The following is an 8234-nucleotide window of genomic DNA, read 5'->3' as shown; positions in this document are numbered from 1 at the left end:
TATACACTGATCAATGTGCTAGTCATTTGGTAGAAACTGAGACGTTAGACTGACATTTAATTTCTTTAGGACCAGATGATAATCTACTTTGTTAGATTGAAAAAATCCCTTTTTCTACCTATCCAGTAGACTTTCCATTCACAATCTTGTCATGGCAGTAGCTGTTTAAGCTAAAAATCCTTAGACCTTTTTTCTATAAACGCAGACTGTTCAAAGTTTGTATAAAACACGAAGTGTATTTTAGTGTTCCTAGTGTATTTCGTAGCACTAAATATTAACATTATTTTCCCTACGATTATCCGTAAATACTGGACTTTTACACTTTAAGTTACAGATCAACAACCATACAAAACGGTTATTTTATGAAACATTATGGCCAATACCACATAAAAGCATTTATGATTGCAATTATCAAATGAGATGTATAATACCTTTGTGATTGTCAGACGTAAAAGACTGTTTAGTGTAATTTGTATTACTAACATATTTATTTTGTGTTTATAATTCATTGATGTCGAGGCTATCGAATGTTATGTGCAATCCATTAATATTAAAGTTTCAGAGACTACTAGAAGACGTAAGTGATAGACGTATAAATAAAGGCAACCAGATGAACAAAAACCGAAAGAGTAAAAAGTAAAGTCACGGGAAACAGAAGTTTGGTGATAGAAAAGTTAGAAAATGCAAAGATAACTGTCATAGGAGAGAAAGACCTAACACTTCATGTGTTAGAATAAGATAAACAGTTTTAAAAATATAATTACAATAATTTGTCTTGTAAAGGGTGATTTAATCTAATTGAACCCACGTGTATGTGGACTTTGACGAAAAACAGATGATTACTGGAAGTACTGGATTTAACTGCGCTAACTCACGCGTCAACGTAGTTGAATTATATACGGATACTATTGCAACAAAAATGGAGATAGTTCGCCTTGTAAACTGAATATTAAAGCAATTTAATAGGTCTAAATTGCCTTTGACAATCAGAAGAAAAACTGTATAGTGTTAAAAATACAACTATTATCTCCATCGTGTAAAACATTTTAGGTACACGTTCAACATTTGTAATATATAGAAATATATTACATTTTTAAAAGTAGAGAGCGTTTATTGTCAAATTTATCGCCAATTCACAACCACCTACTGTAAAACAATCCTTAGCCAAACACACCCATGTACTGACATCGCTATATATACTACTAAAAAATTTTCGTTTTCAATTTCAGTAGATATTAATACTTCACTTTTTACACATCTCAGCCACGATGAGATGATCACAGTTTGAGATGCTGTTTGATTGTTCAACTTAGGTTGTAGGTTACGAATTAAGAGTGCTTTTTATTGTTTTTAACATCCATTTATATTTCACTGAGTTTATTATTCTGAAGTGTTCATCTGGCATTGATGCTTAAAGGTTTAGGGAATTTAAGAGAGGTTCTGATGCCTTCGGCTTTAAAAGACATTTGGCAATTGGTCAACTGTTTGGCAATCATTTCGTCAAAAGTAGCCTCCCTAACGTTTTGATTAAGCGTAAACATAAAATTTTACATTTTTGTTTATTGTAGTTGCACACCAGTCAAGGAGTTTGTTCTTTGTTCTACATTTATTAATTATTTTGAACAAGTTTAGTGTGGTGGTTGGATTGGAGAAAGAAAGAAAAAAAAGAATCCAATGCAGGAGTAAGGTGTTGAAAAACATATAGCATGCGACGGAATGCATATTCACGTATTTAGCTTAAAATTTATTCTCCATAAATGGACAAAATAAGACTTAAGAAACAATATTAGTACAATTTTATTTAAAAAGAGGGAATAGCGCTCATCACAAAAGAACAAAAACAAGTTTAATCATCATGCTAGATTGTATTTTCAAGTCTTGAACCAGGGAATCTTTAAAAAAACTACTCTGGAAATAGTATCCACATTTTCTCAGGCTGCAAATCCCTATTTTGACTAAAACTTAAGCACCGCGGACATCGAGTCAAAATAGAGATTTGTAGCTTGAAAAGATAATGTAGCTGCTATTTCCAGCCTATTTTGTTTACTTATTTTGAAATAATCCCTAATTGTAGGCTTGAAAATATTTACATTTTGATTGAACTTGTTTCTGTACATTTTTGACGATCCCCATTCCCCTTTTTTGTTATTAATCTTTACATATATAAAAGTTACTTAAGACAGTACATTATGCTACTAGAATAAGAGATAGGCATACAACAATTTGTAAGCATAAAGAAAGATTTTATTGATGGTAGAAAACACATTTATATAGAACATTGGTTTGTCTTATTTTGGCATTATCATTGCTAAGCGATGCAATGTTTATATATTTAGTTACAAAGACAAAAGACATAGGGACTGAATGTGACGGAAATGGTGGAAGCAAGTGACAGGATAAAAATAGTGGTCAAGTGTATGAACGGTACACATTGTCAAGTTCCTCTGTTGCTGATAGGGCTATTTATCACCATATAATGATCAGATGCTCTTATAATTTCTTTGGTTTCTAAACAGTCTCTTTCTTTCTTGTAATCTGTCACAAAACATTTTAAACAAAAACTAAACCCAAAACATTTGCTCATGGTAAGTGGAGAGATAGAATGGGTTTTACGAGTTTAAGCATCCACTTTAGTATCATTTTACTATTATTCTTTAGTTGCTTACATATAAGTTATCTTACTTGAGAGTTGTAAGTGGGTTCTATTTACTGCAATTATTTGTATACAAGTTTGTACTTTTTGTAGATGTTCTTGAAATAGCATATTATTTTATGTTTAAATTTTTATGCAAAATTATTACACAAGAGATACTTGTACACAGCTATCTCTAATTGCAAAATGATAGAGTGAAAGTACCAAGCCAATAGCATCTACTACTATCTCTGGAATACTCTTACTTAACTGAAAATTCATGGTCACAAGACACAGCATGTTAATATTAATTATGATATTTTATGCAAAAAAAACAACAACATTATTTTAAAACATGAAGAACTACATTCTCATAATTATATAATTGTGATCTTCCAAAATTTCTACTCTGGCAGGAAATAATAAGTCTAAGGGATAACAGTATTGTGTGTGTGATAGAATTAGTAGCTTAAAAAGGATAGTTCAATTTTCAATTTATACACTTTGAATAATTTGCACTTTTACTGGATTGTATTTATGTATAACTTATGGAAATATCCAGTTTCTTATAATAAATATAATAATATGTTTAAGGTATAAGTATTTTCAACTTGAACGTCATCTTATGTGACATACTGGTTGTACAATCAAGTCAAACCTCAATAAGGTTGAAGGATAGTTGTCCTTATCTATCAAGCTGAGGAAGAGCAGACACTTAGTGACACCCACCCTCACAAGGACTTTGCATGGCTGTTTAAAATAAATGATGAGATGACTACTACTTTTATAATGAGCCCACAACTGAAAGAGATATGGTGGCTCAAACTTTTGACTCACAATCTAACATGATACTACCAGACCACTCTCAACTTACAGATATTCTAATGCTCATATTTCATGAATTCCTCAACTTCTATCCATGTTATACAAAGTGAATTACTTTGAGATAATTATTTACGTACAGTATCAAATAAACAAATATTTTAATCTTTACTGTGATGTGTATGTGTAACAGAGTAATCACATCAAATTATTTTTAACTTTGAGAACACCAGTCAACAAATAATTGCTTTCAAAATCTTTAACCAGTCAGAATTTAACATTTTTAGAGGTCATTGTGTTATAACTCAACAATATATTTGATATTTGTGTAGGAGACCTTCAACAAGTGTCAATCTGATTTATACACACATATATTAGTTTAATTTAGGGAATAATATAATGTCCAAACAGGTACATAAATATGAGTACAGTGGAAATAAATTTCTGTGTATTTATCTTCTCGTGAACATTGTTACAGAAACTTTTTCATTACAATTATAGTTATAAATATTTCAGTTATACTTGCAGTTATTAATAGTAGTTACTGTTTACTCAGAAACACTGGCAACAACATGTATAATAAACCTATTGAATATTTCAATAAATATTTAACACACTGACTGCTGATTCTCTGTATAGAGTATGGTCTGCCTTCAGAAGTTCAAAATTCTGCTCATTTTTAAATCAGCTGCAGTCAATGGGTTAAGTACCTGCACAAATTAAAATAACATACCTAAAATTTATAATATCATTGGATAAAAACTGCAACAAAATTATCTGAAACAGAGTTCTAACATTACTACAAAATACCAATACTGAATCTTTATTTTATATACACATGATTTACTATAAAGCTTAAAAAAACCCAAAACACTTGACAATGGTAATCTGAATACTGAGATTATTCACAAATAAATTACTACTGGAAAGTTGGAGCCATTAATCATTTTGACTTTTTTTCTTATGTATGTATAAAACGAGTCTTGATTACAATGTGCTTTTAAAGATGTATCACTTTTTAAGCATGAGTAACTGCTATTGTTGATTTATTAGCATAAAGTTAAGACTATCTTCTGCCCCCACAGGGGATTGAAACCTGGATTTTAGCATTACAAGTCCAGAATGTTACAGCTGATCCATTGGAAGAGATGATTAACTTAAATGATCAACAGTTTTCCAAAAGAAAAATAATGATTTGATGAACAATCAAGATATTAAAAAATCATATAAATAATGTACATTTATACACCATAAAATGATTAAATTACAATAATTAATGTCAGTGTTTAAAAATTAACAAATAGGAAAAAGTAACAATTTCTTATATATAGGGGCAATCCTATAACAAAGGGGATGCTGCAGCTACAGAGAAATCACAACCGAAATGACTAGGATTACTATTAGCTATAATTAAAATGACTAAACAACTTCTTATTAGTAACAAACTTAATTAAAATATTATGCATCACAACTGCATTTTATCACTTTCAAACACTCCTGAAGAGAAGCATGTTCTAACTAAATATTTGCATTCATAAACAGAGATCTATCTAAAATAATTAATAACACTTGTAATTATTGAAAAAAAATGTGGATATACATTTACTAAAAAAAAATAATCCAAATATAAGAAATATACTTCATTTAAACAACCACACTCTTAACAAATTTGCAAAAATTAACTGTTTATACCACTTTCCATAAAAGATAAACATATTTTTCATACTTCATTGTTTTTTTTAAAATATAACAAACAAAAATAAACTAACACCCATAAATTGTATAACATACTAATAAAATAATACATTAACTGTTAATGGAGCAATTTTAATAAAAAGTCTCTGTCAGTTAAATACTTTAAACACAAATTAGAGTAAAATAATATTTCTTTCCCATGCAGAAACAAAATGTCATGATTGGCATAAAAAACAGTTCAAACCACCCGTATGTAGCTATTGTGAAAATTAGTTGTTGCTCACAACAAAAGTGGGGCTGTCATGACCTTTTGGAAGCTGTTGGAGAACAAAAAGTAGAAAAGAAGAATTTATATGCAGTAAACACAAAATACAACAACAGTTCTCTCACAACTAGCATTCATCACAAATGTTTCTTCATTTCTGGAGTCTTTCTAATTAACTATAATATGCTAAAATACATTGAAAAATGACATAATAGAGTGTGTTTGTGTTTTTCTTATAGCAAAGCCAAATCAGGCTATCAGCTGAGCCCACCAAGAGGAACTGAACACCTAATTTTAGCATTGTAAATCTGCAGACTTACTGCTGTACTAGTAGGGGTATGTAATAGAGAATGAAGCAATTTGTTTTTTTTTAAATCAGTAAAGTTATTTTACTATTAGCTGATAATAGTTCTCTCAAGCAACTGATATGAAATGCTTAGGAATAATTACAAAACTAATAAGATGAAAAAACACAACATGAACTTGTACATATGGTACATTCAATAGAAGTGACATATAGTGAGCCAGTAAAACTCACGGTCAAGTAATGAATTACTTATTAGATATTCCTATTGAACATTACAATATTTATATTATGTTCCACCTAAGTACTAATTATGTTTTAGGAATGAAGTCTTTGATGGTATTAGCTTGTTTTACTACATGTACAATTTTTACCATTGCAGACATTATTAATAAACAATAACAGTAGAAAGTATCAGCTTTTAATAATATCTAACAGTACATCAGATTTTACCAATGTAAAACAGTAATGAATTACTAGTATTACTTTTTTTATGTTTAGCAATTTTGTGATATTTTATAATACATTCCAAGTAATGTTTACAATTCACAAAAATGTTAAATATCTTCTAATTGCTCAAATATCATACAAAAAATATATTCTACCATTTTACTTATTATGAATGAAAACACAAAGCGCACTTTAATACAATATACAATCTGCAATCTGTATTATTTTTATCTGTACTGAGTCTACTGATATACCAAATAAATTCACATTTACTAGCATTTTTTAATGGTCAACTTTATATTTCTATACATACTATACATGAATTGTCAATAAAATTTCATAAAAATAAACATTTACCAAGATTAAAAAAATAAGTACGAACAGACTTTAAATGTATCAAAAATATGTAACCACTTTTATTCATTCTGTACATCAGTAATGTTGTACAGCATATAATAACAAAAGTATGAACTTATGTTTGTCTGCTTAATTTTTTTATAGGAAAATTTACTGAGTTTCTGTGGGTACACAGAGGTCAAGCCAGACTTCCACAAATTTGACACATCTTTAAAAATATGGAAACTTCATATTTCTTTACTAACATAAAAATATCATTGGATAAGAGAAATGTGGTTTACTTAAGGTTACTTACGTTGCATGTGTGTGTAAAAATGTTTTTTTCTTTAGAATATAAGATAAACACTTTAGTTACTTTATTCTTTTTATAACTTGACCAGAAAATAATGTCTTCACCAGAAACAATATAAGATGAGTTTCTAAATTCACTGCATTTTCTCTTTCTTTATTATTTAATTCTTTCTTGTGTATTAAAAACAAAAGTATAATTTATACTATTTGCAGGGCATTCCTGCCCACATGCATATGCTTCTCCTGCATCTTTACAAATCTTGTACAAACTAACTGAAGACATTTTTCACTCTCTAATTTTTTTATCAGCTGTTTTTGCTTCTTGCCAAAATTTGATGCCTAACCAATATACTAGAGACTCTCAGAGTGGATGAAAATATATTGAATGCCATTATAGGTAGCATTATCTAAGTTTGATTGCAGGCATAGAATGCAGTTCTATCTATAAATTAATGAATATGGACAAGTTAAAATGACACCAATTTAAGGCACTACTTGTGTAGTTAACAATTACCTCCTGTGACAAGCAAGCCAATCAAAAATGCAATCAATATACCAAAAAGAGAACATGACACCTTTTCCAGTAATCATTAACATTCTTCTTTAATCTGCTAGATAATTAATTCTATCATACCTACTAATATAGCATATACAATATATAGTTAACCTTTTTCTTTGTTTTGACACAAACTTTCAATAACAAGTGATCAGTGTAACTGGGTATTTGCATACTCTGGTGGGAGACTGGATAATGTGTGCTTGTTAACTTAGCTAAAATTATTCATGCCAAGTTAGGAGAATATGAATGCAAGTTTAATTTGATTGGCTTACAATGAGAAGTTGGAAACCAAGTGGGTTATGATACTGTTTATCACTTTCCACACAGGTGACTCACCGTGCTGAAAATGAAAGCAATTTGAATTTTTTCAGGAGGTGAAAAGTTAAACTAAAATCTGAAAATTGAATGCAAAGTTTAAAATGAATCAACTTTGCTCAGTCACATGACACCTGGACATAAAGTTATGATACTTTTTATAAATAAAAAAAGACAGTCAGCTGTGGAGTATTGTATCCATCATTAAATTTAATGTTGTAACACATTATTAAATGAGTGTCATTTAAAAGTATAACAATCTATACAGCTTTGAAAAATAACCATAAAGAAACCTCAAAAGACCTGATAAAAGTTTTTAAACTGTTATTAAGACTTATAAAATAAACAAACGTTACTCAGTGTTGAGCATTCTTATTCGGTACAACATTTTGTAACTGCTGATGTAAAATTTAGTAGACTCCAAAATTTTAAGATGTGTTGACTTCACATTAATTATGATTGAATTTTAAAATTTCCATCACCCAATTTTGAGTGTGAAAAATGTTATCACTTTAAGAATTTTAATTAACTAAAAAAATAATCC

At 29.3% G+C, this 8234-nt stretch overlaps 1 protein-coding gene across 5 annotated transcripts in view; it reads right to left on the bottom strand.

The window, feature by feature from the left end:
* Positions 1–2222: 2222 nt before the first annotated feature.
* Positions 2223–8234, bottom strand: part of LOC143226044 (lysosomal dipeptide transporter MFSD1-like) — a 46325-nt gene continuing 40313 nt past the window's right edge. For all 5 annotated transcript variants that reach the window (XR_013014258.1, XR_013014259.1, XM_076456452.1 and 2 more), the window contains one exon: positions 2223–5466. The gene's annotated coding sequence lies outside the window, so the exon portion shown is untranslated. The remainder of the gene's footprint in view (positions 5467–8234) is intronic.

This window comes from Tachypleus tridentatus, chromosome 9 (assembly GCF_004210375.1).
Source record: "Tachypleus tridentatus isolate NWPU-2018 chromosome 9, ASM421037v1, whole genome shotgun sequence".
Lineage (NCBI taxonomy): Eukaryota > Metazoa > Arthropoda > Merostomata > Xiphosura > Limulidae > Tachypleus > Tachypleus tridentatus.
This window is presented reverse-complemented; position numbering and strand designations above follow the sequence as displayed.